The sequence below is a fragment of the Xenopus tropicalis genome, chromosome 3, assembly GCF_000004195.4.
Source record: "Xenopus tropicalis strain Nigerian chromosome 3, UCB_Xtro_10.0, whole genome shotgun sequence".
Lineage (NCBI taxonomy): Eukaryota > Metazoa > Chordata > Amphibia > Anura > Pipidae > Xenopus > Xenopus tropicalis.
In genome coordinates, this window is record NC_030679.2 from 6,530,944 (window position 1) to 6,543,146 (window position 12,203).

Below are 12,203 nucleotides of genomic sequence, written 5' to 3' on the forward strand. Positions count from 1 at the left end.
CCCCCCCTAACTGGCCTTCAGGCTGGGCCCCCTTAGCCCATAACAAGGTTACAGATATATAGAAACATTGGGGTAACAGTCACCCTGCTATAGTTCCAGGGGTACCCAGGGCACAAATAAGCCCTCACCCCAAATCCCCCCCTAACTGGCCTTCAGGCTGGGCCCCCTTAGCCCATAACAAGGTTACAGATATAGAGAAACATTGGGGTAACAGTCACCCCGCTATAGTTCCAGGGGTACCCAGGGCACAAATAAGCACTCACCCCAAATCCCCCCCTAACTGGCCTTCAGGCTGGGCCCCCTTAGCCCATAACAAGGTTACAGATATATAGTAGAGGGTGATTGCACAGAAATGAGTGGAAAGAGGAAAAACTGCTAATATCTTGAAAACTATGGGGAAAAAGTCCCAGAAGAAGGAATCTGATGGAGGACCATGAGGAGCCACTCTAGACAGATAGGAAGACCCATTGGTTAAGAATCACTGCAAATATTGGGAGGGGAGTCCATCAGTTTCTCTTCAGCGCTGGATATTTATTCGTTTCCTATCTTCCTAAAACCCACAGAACACATGTAGATCTGCGAGGGGCTCCATCTGACACGCAACGAAATGATGTTTCTATGATTGGAATCTTTTCCGTGAATGAAAAAACCCTGACAATCCATCATCATTTCCTCTTATCTCCCCTAACATCGGGCAAAGTAAATACATTCTCGTCATGCGTCGGGAGCGTTGAAGCGCCATTTGTTTCCCACTGACAGGGTGACAGCTAGAAGTAAAACATATATATATATATATATATATATGAGCCCTGAGCGGGGGGGGGGCGGGGTAGATAGCGTTTGCCTCCGGACGTCAGGTACGAGTGTGTCGAAAATATAAAGGATCGAGGGACGGAGCGTGAAAGTCATTGTTATAGATGAACAAACCCCCCCAAGGGGAACCGCAGATTGAGTCTTTATATTGTTGTCCTTGGGATATCACTCGGGTTATCAACATTATTTCAGACATGATCACTAGGATGCAGTCTCTCTCTTGAGAAGGCTCTAGAACGATGGGTGGTGGGGAAAAAATATATATCTGGAACAGCCATGGATGCTCAATAATTCTTATTCAGTGATATTTCAAGATCTAAATGGTTCATTAGGGCTCTTCCTAAATCATAATGGAGACTCCTCCATTATGGGGAGATCAAAACAAGGAAGGAAGACCTCTGAATTTGGCCAGGGAGCTTCAATGTAGAACATGAATCTGGAATGGCCCAAGGAGTCCTAATTGTTTGCCCCTGAGACCTTGCAATATAAGGGGCACGGGAGCCCTTTGGACAGGTATTTTACGATACGCAATGGATTCCTACTAAGGGAGCATCACTAAAGCACATAAAACAGTTGGTGTCGGACTTTTGAGGGTCAACATCTCCTTTGACGGTCAACATCTTGACAAGGAAGTAAAGATTTGAAATATTGTTGATTCAGTCATTTATATTGACAAAAATGTAGGACATTCAAGAAGCATTCACCCCAATCTTGTTCTAACCAATGTCCAAGATGGGCTTCCAGGTGTATCTAGGAGAACAAATAGTCATTGTCCCAAAATTCATCCACGTTGGGCTTTTCCCCCGACCAAAGTTCCCAATGTTTGGAAGCCATTGAGATAGTGCCTTCAGCAGAGCAAATTGTCATTGTCCCCAAATTATTTCATAAGTAGTCTTTCTGATGGGCTTCCCCCAACCAAGGTTCTCAATGCTTGGAAGCCATCGGGACAGAGGCACCAGCGACAGTTGGCTCTGACATATTTCAGCTTACTTTTCTGTTATATGGGGAGATCAAAGAAAAACCTCTGGATTTGGCATGGGGGCTTCAGTGTAGAACAGGGATCCCCAACCTTTCTTACTCGTGAGCCACAGTCACATGTAAAAAGACTTGGGGAGCAACACAAGCACCATAAAAGTTCATGGAGGAGCCAAATAAGGGCTGTGATTGGCTATTAGGGGTCTCTATGCACCCTATCGGCTTACAGAGGGCTTTATTTGGTAGGAAATCTTGTTTTTATTCAACCAAAACTTGCCCCCAAGTCAGGAATTCAAAAAAAAAATCTGGTTTGGGGGGCACTGAGAGCAACACCCAAGGGGTTGGGGAGCAACATGTTGCCCCGGAGCCACTGGTTGGGGATCACTGGTGTAGAACATGAATCTATGGAATGGCCCAAGGAGTCCTAATGGTTTGCCCCTAAGACCTTGCAATATAAGGGGCACGGGAGCCCTTTGGACAGGTATTTTACGATACACAATGGATTCCTACTAAGGGAGCATTACTAAAGCACATAAAACAGTTGATGTTGGACTTTGGGGGTCAACATCTCCTTTGACGGTCAACATCTAGCCAGTCTCTACTTGACAAGGAAGTAAAGATTTGAAATATTGTTGATTCAGTCATTTATATTGACAAATATGTAGGACATTAAAGAAGCATTCACCCCAATCTTGTTCTAACCAATGTCCAAGATGGGCTTCCAGGTGTATCTAGGAGAACAAATAGTCATTGTCCCAAAATTCATCCAAGTCGTCCCCAACCAAAGTTCCCAATGTTTGGAAGCCATTGAGATAGAGTGTCTGGCTATATGTGTTGGCTCTGACATATTGCAGCTTACCTTCAGCAGAGCAAATAGTCATTGTCGCCAAATTATTTCATAAGTAGTCTTTCTGATAGGCTTCCCCCAACCAAGGTTCTCAAAGCTTGGAAGCCATTGGGACAGAGGTACCAGCTACAGTTGGCTCTGACATATTGCAGCTTACCTTTAGCAAATAAGATTGCAGTAGAGATTGATTAGGCAATTAGTGGTGGCATGGATCCCGACCAATATACACATAATGGACATTGGTCTGAGGATTGAGGAGGAACCCAACAGAGAGGAACCAAATGATTGCATCAATAGAAAGGAAGCCATACCACGTACAGGTACGCCTCCTTTTGTGCTGTCGATTAGGGATGTGTGGATTGACCCATTACGGGTTCAGGTTGCAGGTGGGTCAGACTGGGGAAGTACACTCTTCCTTGTCGATTGTCCTGCTGAAGGGCTTGGCTTTGAAGATGTTCAGATGATGGTTCAGGTGGCCCAGATATGTAATAAGGATAAAAGAAACACAGACTGAGAATATTCTCCCCTGAGGCTTCCATAGAGTACCCCAGTTCCTCTCCCTGCAGCCCCCCTTCCCAGGCCAATCAGAGCAGGTTGTATCAGCAAGGAAGAACTTGGCTTCCATTTTCCCCTTAACTATATTTTCCTATTTGGCTTGCCATTCTATATTAATTTATTGAGCATTCGTTCTGCTGCCGGGGCCATAAATTTTATATTCTTTTCAAACTCCAAATATTCTCGGCAAATCTTATTAAGGAATGAGCCGCCTTCCTTCTAATTGTTTGGGGCAGTTTCATGATCTTAATCCTTCGGTATAGAATTTATCAAATGAAAAGGGACAAGCAATATACTTTTTTTTTTTTTTAGGTTTTTGTTTAGCTGCCAAGGAACAAGCAAGATATTTGGCCATAAGCAAACTGGAGGCAAAGTATATGAGAAAATCTTTCCGCCTCATTAAATCCTCGCTCACAATCACATCCCGAACTAATGCAAAGTCTGCATTGCCGGTCTTATTAGGCGTTGCGTCAACCCCCACCGGTGTTTGTCTCTTAGTGTCTGTGCATATAAATGCTTGAGTTAGTAGTCATCTTCAACCTGCTATACTGATATCCTATAAGGTAGTGATCTTCAACTTGTAGTTCTCCAGGTTTGTAGCCTATAAGGTACAGATCTTCAGTCTGTTACTCTCTGGTTATAAGGGTAGCCTTCTTCAGTCTCTGGTTCTACAGCTATAGGACACAAGCTTCTAAAGCCGTGATCTTCAGTCTGACCCTCTCCAGCCGTAAGGGCGGCCTCCAAGCTAGTGGTCTTCAACCTCTAGTTCTCCAGATATGGGTTTGTAGTCTCTAAGGTACTGATATAGGATGGTAGCCTCTAAGCTATAGGAGTAGCCTCTAGGGAAGTAAACTTTAGCGTGTTCCTCTTCAGTTGTAAGGTTCCCTCAAAGGAAACCGTCCCTAACTTAAGACTGGAAGCCTTAAAGATACTGACTAGTAAATACTGGTAAAAAAAAATTCCACATACAGTGGGACTGTGCTTCCGCTCCCAGTATCTACACCTTTATATCCTCTCCGGCTCCTGCTATTGTTATTGTAGTCTATTATATCAGAAGGAAAATATCCGTCTGGTCAATAGGAAAGGAAATGAAAACCCTCCACTATACAATGTGGTCGGTAGACAATATACCACTGCGGTATGAAGGCAGCTGTGATGGTATCGCCGGCTCAGGGATACAATAACGTCGGCCAACAGGTGACGTCTGTGACCTTATCCTAGTAAAGATGTAAGTCTGGATATACATTCCCCATTCATTATATGTCGACCTGAGCTCCTAGTATAAGTCTGAGGTGGTTTGAATATAGAATATCGATTCTTCAAGGTGGGTTGATCTCCTTACAGGTGTCTTTGGAGGGCTATGATGACTTTGCAGGTCCAGAGTCGGTTCCACCTTCTGCAAGAAGTTTCTATGTTCTCCCTGTGTCTTCTACTGCTTCGGTTTGCTCCCTATACAGGGTGGCAATGTGTTGGGGGCCATTCTGGTCGTTAATGGGCAAGTGAGCTACAGTATCATCTGATTCGGGTGTCCAACATTCAAGGGGAAAGGCCCTACTGGACCTTCTTGATTATCTTGTATAAAATCCCTTGTGTTCAGTCTTAATCTGCCCATGAATATGGAAAAACAATTCAGTCTAAGGGGGGTCTTAACCTGACGTTTTCTCCCCAGACTCTCCCATTTATGCAATGCAATCAGTTGTTTCATTTCTTCTTCTTTTTGGTGGTGTGGGGGGAAGAGCAACTAGAAAATACGATGCAGATTGAAAAACGGTGTAAAATTATGTTTCCTGTGCCGAATTGCAAATTGCCTACTTTCCTTATCAGGAATCGAGGTTTCTTTATTTAAATTCTATCCAAGGCTTAATGCAGGCACTTCTTTTTAGATATTCCGTCCCCCCCCCCCACATCGAACCACCCACCCACCCAACACGGACCCACAGACGAGGAGCTATTGACAAAGAGAAGGTGTTTAAAGAAATAATATATTGCACTGAAATGACTCCCAAAAGGGCAATAATGAGAGGGGCCCATTAGTATTCAGATGGAGAAAGGGCCTCTTGTAAAAGATAAATGTGTTTTTCGTCTTCCGCCGGAGAAAGAAAAATGTATTTGCTGCATTCGGAGACCTCGGCACAATGGGAACATAATGGATTGGATATTTCCCCCCTGTTCATCGTCTCATTGTTGCAGAGCAGGTGGGAGAGAGGGGGGAGCTCGGTGCTTAGAAATCGGCCTGTGGGTTGGCCGCTTCCAGCCGGCGGGGTAAGAGATGATTATTCCGGAATACAAAGGTTGGAGAGCCGGGTACTTGGCATATGCCCCTCCTGCCAATGGGATGCATAGGGTGCCACCGAAACGCCACTGCTTCTATGCTTTTTCCAATTTAGTAGAGAGATTACTGTATAGGTCTGCACTCTCTAACCAGAAGTTTGCCGTCTAATCTGGGGAATTTTACTGAGCGCCAAGTTTTTATTTAGAGTTTTAACATTTAACAACAACTGTTTAGAAAGAAGGAAAGAAAGAGAGAGAAAGAGAAAGGAAGAGAAAGGAAGGAAGAGAGAAAAGAGAAAGTAAGAGAAAGGAAAGGGGGAAAAGAGAAGGAAGGAAGAAAGGGGGAAAAGAGAAGGAAGGAAGAAAGGGGGAAAAGAGAAGGAAGGAAGAAAGGGGGAAAAGAGAAGGAAGGAAGAAAGGGGGAAAAGAGAAGGAAGGAAGGAAGGGGGAAAAGAGAAGGAAGGAAGGGGAAAAGAGAAAAGAGAAGGAAGGAAGGGGGAAAAGAGAAAAGAGAAGGAAGGAAGGAAGGAAGGGGGAAAAGAGAAGGAAGGAAGGAAGGAAGGGGGAAAAGAGAAGGAAGGAAGGGGAAAAGAGAAAAGAGAAGGAAGGAAGGAAGGAAGGAAGGGGGAAAAGAGAAGGAAGGAAGGAAGGGGGAAAAGAGAAGGAAGGAAGGAAGGGGGAAAAGAGAAGGAAGGAAGGAAGGGGGAAAAGAGAAGGAAGGAAGGAAGGGGGAAAAGAGAAGGAAGGAAGGGGGAAAAAGAGAAGGAAGGAAGGGGGGAAAAGAGAAGGAAGGAAGGAAGGAAGGAAGGGGGAAAAGAGAAGGAAGGGGGAAAAGGGAAGGAAGGAAGGAAGGGGGAAAAAAGAAGGAAGGAAGGGAGAAAAGAGAAAGTAAGATGAAGGAAGGAAGGAAAAAAAATGTAAGGAAAAATGTAAGTAACTAGGGATGCACCAAACCCACTTTTTTTTGGGTTCGGCCGAACCCTCGAACTCACCCCGACGGATTCCACCCAATCATATGCTAATGAGAATCAGGAAGGGTGAAAAAGTGCCGAAACCGAATCTTTCAAAAAAAGGCTGGATTCGTCCCAAATCCTGAACCGAATCTGGGATTTGGTGCATCCCTACAAGTAACACAGTCATTGATATGCCGATAACCCCAAGTCCTCTAGCACCCCCAATAAACATGTCCTCGGGGAGAGAATGTTGGGAAATGACAGTTGGGAATGTTAAGAAAAGACCATAGTCATTGAATGGCTGGGCCTTCCCAAAATACACGGAGAAATGGGGAAAATAACTAATTTGGTTCTATTAATTTGGAGTCCCGAAAACGATCCAAAGGCTAAGGCCGCCCTCAACAAGGCCACATTAGAATTAGCCAGGTAGATGAGCATATCATCGGCATACAGGGAAATCTTTTCCTCGATGGGGTGCAGCTTCAGCCCCTCAATCTCCAGCGATGCCCGAATGTGAATGGCCAATGGCTCTATCGCAAAGGCAAATAGCATTGGTGGTAGGGGGCAACCTTGCCTTGTCCCGCGCTGGAGGGTTACGTCCCCCGAGAGCACCCCGTTAACTAGGACTTTGGCCTGAGGATGATTGTCCAGTTGCCTGACCCACATACAGAACTAGGTCCCAGCCCATATCGTGGCAAATCCTCCCACAAATATTGCCACTGAACTGTGTCAAATGCTTTGGCTGTATCTAAGGAGACTACAATTCTATTTCCTGCATTGTCGTGATTAATAGCCAAGTTGGAGTATAAGCGAACGCAATTCAGCAACGACATTGGGCGATAGGACCCACAAGCCTCTGGTGAGTTCCCCTGCTTAAGGATAAGAGCTATATTATATATGGATATGAGCCATACGGCAGGAGTCAGGAAGGGCAGTAGTATCATTAACACTGTTGAATAGAGAACACAGTACAGGGGAGAGTATATCAGTAGGGGCTTTGTACCATCCAATGGGAGTGCCATCTGGGCCCGGTGAGCTCCCAGATGGGCTGTGTGATGTAGCATATTTCATTTCATCCAGTGTAATGTCTCTATCTAACCATGCTGCTTGTGATTGAGGGAAGGTCAATGCCAGCCAGAGTAGGTGTTGAAGAAGAGGGTTCCATCTTTAGCCCTCGGTTACAGTTTGGGGGGGGACTCACTTCTGGCCAACGATTTTCCCCATTATTATACCAGGAGGCAGATCTAAATAGATCTCGTTGGGTGTATAAGTAATAGGTTGAGTTGAGTTTGGGCTACTGCCATGTCTTGCTGATCTTCCTCAGCTACTAATTGAGTTTCACAGGCATTGAGATCCAGCCGGGCCCTAGTTATGTCAGCTTCAATTTGGTTTCTAGTGGCTTTAATTAATGACATATAGTTCCCCCTTACAGAGGCCTTTGGAGTGTCCCACACAATTGCTTCCATGTTGACTTCCCAATAATGAGTCAATGCAGTCAATGAGTCAATTGAGCCCCAATTTTAATAGTTCTCATAGCATTTAATGGCCTAGACCAGTGATCCCCAACCAGGGGCAACATGTTGCTTCCCAACCCCTTGGATGTTGCTCCCAGTGGCCTCAAGGCTTTGGAAACAAGTTCTGGTTGCATAGAAACCTATTGTACCGCCAAACAGAGTCTCCTGTAGGCTCCCATTGACATAGGGGCTACCAAGTAGCCAATCACAGCTCAGGAATTTTTATGCTTGAGTTGCTCCCAAACGTTTTACAGCGGAATGTGGCTCACAGGTGAAAAAGGTTGGGGACCCCTGGCCTAGACTAACATATCCAGGCACAGAACTGCATAGTTGACCATACTAGGCCAACCCACAACCAACCACAGCATTATAATATTTTAGGGGTCTAGCCAATCTGAGCTTCTCAATATTCTAGGGGGCTAGACAACCGTGTAGCCAACTAGAGCATTAGAATATTATAGGGGTCTAGCCAATCTGAGCTTCTCAATATTCTAGGGGCTAGACAACCCTGTAGCCAACCAGAGCATTAGAATATTATAGGGTCTAACTCAATGGGTAGTCAATCAAAAAAAGGCAAATTTTACAGGACGTGACCAACCATCAGCCAACCAGAACCAAAGAATATTCTAAAGGCTAGAGCCAGCTGGAGCATTAGAATGTTCTAGGTAGTAGAGCATTATTTTGGGGACTACACCAACCTGTAGCCAATCAAAGCAGTAGACCAAACTGCAGATAACCAGAGCAGTAGCATATTCATGGGGCTAGACCATCCCGTAGCCAATCAGAGTAGTAAAATATTCTAAGGCATAGACCATTGGGTATCCACTGTTCATAGGATTTGACCAATTTGCAGCCAACCAGAACATTACAATGTTCTAGGGACTAGACAAACTTAAAGTCACCTAGAGCATTAGAATATTCTAGGGACTACACCAACCTGTAGCCAATCAGAGCATTAGAAAATTCTAGGGCATAGACCAGGGGTCCCCAATCTTTCTTACTTGTGAGCTGCAGTCAAATGTAAAAAGACTTGGGGAGCAACACAAGCACCATAAAAGTTAATGGAGGAGCCAAATAAGGGCTGTGATAGGGTGCATAGAGGCCCCTAATAGCCAATCAGCTTACAGGGGGCTTTATTTGGTAGGAAATCTTGTTTTTATTCAACCAAAACTTGCCCCCAAGTCAGGAATTCAAAAGTAACTGCTACTGGTTTGGGGGCACTGAGAGCAACACCCAAGGGGTTGGGGAGCAACATGTTACCCCCAGAGCCACTGGTTGGGGATCACTGGCATAGACCAATATGTGTCCAATCAGGCAACTGCAAAATTCACAGAAGTAGACCAAAGTGCAGCAAACCGGAACAATAGAACTTTCTAGATGCAATGGATTGTATGTGGAGCCTCATTTATAAACAAGGCAAAATCAAACTGCTGACAGTCCTGACTCTTGATATATTGAAGAGCTTCCCAAGCCGGTCCCCATGGGTAGTAAACAAGGGAGATTTATTCAGTTCGGCAAATACCCAGAGAGTGACGTTCTAGAGAGAGACTCGGCAAGGTTAATTGTGTGCTAACTAGAAAGCCGTCGGGTTTTTTATTACTTTTCGCTGCTCTTGAGGAATGGATATGGAAAACAAATACCAGTCGGTAATTTATCAGCATGGGCGAGTCGTGGGTCCACCACCTTCATCATCAATCCCAGTAGTGAGAACACCACGGATCGACTCCCTCCCATGAAATTACTGATCCGGGCAAGTGCTGACAAGGTGGTGGCCTCTGTGTTTTTGGGGACATTGAGGGATTTGGATGATTGACAGTCAAGGGAGAGCCAAAAATTCCAAAATAAGCACCTCCTTTTGGGCCACTGGGAGCAACATCTAAGGGGTTGTGCATCAACATGATGCCGGGAAACCACTGGCTGGAGATCACTGGTGAGCTATTGAATAGATGGAGAGACCTCACTCAACAGAGTTTAGAGGTCCTGTTGGTCAAGGTAACAGTGCTGAGTGTGTAGGGAAAAGCACAAAACCAATAGTCGGTGTGTGGGTTGGAGAAAACTGAGAGCTTTAGAAAGGTTGCCAAGTCACTTAGGTTTTAGGCTTGAATGAAAAGGTGGGTCTTGAAAATTTTTTTAAATCCCTTGGGGTTTTAGGAGTGTTTAATAGAGTGGGTCATGGAGTTCCAGAGGATGGGTCATGGAGTTCCAGAGGATGGGTCATGGAGTTCCAGAGGATGGGTCATGGTGTTCCAGAGGATGGGTCATGGAGTTCCAGAGGATGGGTCATGGAGTTCCAGAGGATGGGTCATGGAGTTCCAGAGGATGGGTCATGGAGTCCCAGAGGATGGGTCATGGAGTTCCAGAGGATGGGTTGCAATGCCACGCAATGACAAGTGGCAGGGGCAAGCACTAGGGCTAGGCAGTAGGCAGGCGCCTCTTCTATCTACCCCTAGTTCCGGCCTTGTTTCTGAGGATGGGTCATGGAGTTCCAGAGGATGGATCATTGAGTTCCAGAGGATGGGTCATTGAGTTCCAGAGAATGAGACATTGAGTTCCAGAGGATGGGTCATGGCGTTTCAGAGGATAGGTCACAGGGTTCCAGAGGATGGGTCATGGAGTTCCAGAGGATGGGTCACAGGGTTCCAGAGGATGGGTCATGGAGTTCCAGAGGATGGGTCACAGGGTTCCAGAGGATGGGTCATAGAGTTCCAGAGGATAGGTCATAGAGTTACAGAGGATGGGTCATGGAGTTCCAGAGGATAGGTCATAGAGTTACAGAGGATGGGTCATGGAGTTCCAGAGGATGGGTCACAGGGTTCCAGAGGATGGGTCATGGAGTTCCAGAGGATGGGTCACAGGGTTCCAGAGGATGGGTCATGGAGTTCCAGAGGATGGGTCACAGGGTTCCAGAGGATGGGTCATAGAGTTCCAGAGGATAGGTCATAGAGTTACAGAGGATGGGTCATGGAGTTACAGAGGATGGGTCATAGAGTTCCAGAGGATAGGTCATAGAGTTACAGAGGATGGGTCATGGAGTTCCAGAGGATGGGTCACAGGGTTCCAGTGGATGGGTGCAGAATGTGGAATGTTCTGGTCTGTGGAAGAACTAATGGGTGAAGAAGGTCACGTGGAGACTTGGGGAACTTGGTATTTAGAGAGTTGGTGGGGGTGCAATATTATTGAGTGCTTTTTAAGAATTTTGAATGAATACCGTACCCTATCTGAGAGAGGGCAAATTGAGGAGGTAGATCCTGGTGTGGAAGACCCAAATAGATCCATTAGAAGATATAGTTTGTGGATCCCCAGTGAAGACAGAATATGGATTAACAGGAATGATTACCTGCAGGTAGGTCCTTCCATCTATTTCTTCTCTTTGTTCCCACTCAGAAATAGGGAATGACCATGAACTGGTTAAGAGCAGGAGGGCCCGCTGACCCCTGGGAGTTTTCCTGGTACCCCGGTGGGCCAATCCAACACTGTACAGGACAATGGATTCTATCTGGTCTTTTGTAGATGATTTGTGAGGAGAACACCCATCAGCTGATGGAACATAACCCAACTGTAAGTGCTGCCCTCCCAATACCCATGGGGCAATTAAAGGTGAACAACACCCGCATAACACCTGAAAATGTTATATTTGTAGTGGGCAAGTTGCCATAGCGCGTCGAGGCGGATCACATTATATTGCACTCATGAAGTCTAAAGAGGTGAAGGACCATCGAACCCCTGAAGAGCCCCCAGTTGGACAGGCCCATTCCTGGAACTCTTTCTCCTTCCACCCCGGGCACGTCGCCTTCCTCCACCATCCTGATTGACAGACAGTAGTTGCCCTCCCTGTTCTTTCCCTGCAGATCAGCCGACGTATACGAGACATATACATTACACGCACCATAGTATTACTTTACGGAGCTGCCAATATCTCAACGGAGGGAGAAGTGGACGTCGCTGATGGGAAGATAAATCTTCATTAGTGGAACATTGTTGGCCACGATGTGCTAAAGGAACCTGACAGGCCCAGCTTGATTGGCTAATAGTGGGGGAGATCCCCCGAAGAGTTGGTGACCTAAGGAGCCATCTTGGCTCACAGCTATAAATTCTAACATGTGCAGCCCAATGACCTCCCCCCGATAATGAGCAGTGCTGATTGACAGCTTCTTGGCTGACAGGGGAGGCAGTTATTCTTGTGCTGTGTTACCTAAAGGCCACATCGTGGGTCTGTTAATCTAACGTTCATTCAACTCTGTGCCCCATCGATGGCCAAGGAATGTATGAAAATAA